The following is a 1,264-nucleotide window of genomic DNA, read 5'->3' as shown; positions in this document are numbered from 1 at the left end:
TGCTCAGAGAGACGGGTCGCAATAACGCGCTCAAAAAGCTTACCCGCCTCCCCGAGCAGGACGATCGGGCGGTACGCCGAGGGCGAATCTGCCGGCCTTCCCGCCTTCCCAATCAATACGAGTTTCCCCGTCTTCCAGTCTCCTGGGAAGGTATGTTCCTTGAGGCACCGAGAGAGTAAATCTCGGAACCTGCCGTCAAATCCGTTCCGTAGCGCCAGGACCCATATGCGTCCGGGGATCCCGTCAGGGCCTGGGGCGGTGTTTTTGGCCTGAAGCCGTGCCACAGCCGCCCACAGTTCCCTCTCCTCCACTTCCGGGACTTCCCCATCCGCATCACGATTTGACGTCGCTGGCGCTACAACCATTCTTGGTGCCTCGAAGTTCTCCCTCATCGAGGGGAACAGGGTCTCCAGCACTCCATCCAGCGTCTCAGGTTCCATGCTCGACGTTAGAGGTGGGGCCCAGGGCCTGAGCTTACTCATAATGAGCCGATATGGCCGACCCCAGGGGTCGACGTCTATCGACTCGAGCAGCTCCTGCCAGGCCGCCTCCTTCGCCTCCGCGATGGCCACCCTGAGCGCCTTCTTAGCGTCTTGGTAGACGGTGTAGAGGCGCCTCTCCTCGTCCTCCATGTGCCCGCCTCGTCTGCGTCGACGACGATACCTGGAGTATCGCCGCCTCGCCGACACGCAGGACACACGAAGACGGCCAAGATCTTCCGACCACCAATACACCGCCGTCCGAGTCGGAGGCCGCACCACGCGGGGCATCGCTACGTCACAAATGTGCGTGACCGCTTCGTGGAGCCACCGCGACTCGGACTCTACCGCCGTCACGTCCGGTGCTGGATTCCAGCTGGCGACCAGAGACGCCTCGATCGCCGCCTCTCTATCCAGCTTTTTCAGGGCCCACCTCGGGCCGGCTTCCGACACGACACGCCCGGGACCGGAACCGCCCGAGAGGGGGGAGACGTCAAACCGGATATACCGGTGATCTGACAACGTCTCCACTCCCTCCAGGACTTCCCAATCCCGGACGCCTCGTGCCAGGTCCGCACTGGCGAAGGACACGTCCACAATTGAGCCACCCTGCATCCGCACGCATGTGTTCGTGTCCCCCACGTTCAAGACGACCAGCCCGTTCGAGGCGAGCCATTCCTCCACCAATTCTCCCCTCGCATCCGTGGCACGGCACCCCCATACCGTGGACTTGGCGTTCAGATCGCCAGCCACGACGATCTGGTATGGGCGGCACCAGGCCAGGA

The sequence above is a fragment of the Papilio xuthus genome, unplaced genomic scaffold (assembly GCF_000836235.2).
Source record: "Papilio xuthus unplaced genomic scaffold, Pxut_1.1 DF828177.1, whole genome shotgun sequence".
NCBI classification, from domain to species: Eukaryota; Metazoa; Arthropoda; class Insecta; order Lepidoptera; family Papilionidae; genus Papilio; species Papilio xuthus.
The sequence above is the reverse complement of the archived record's forward strand: the minus strand, read 5'-3'. Positions refer to the sequence as shown.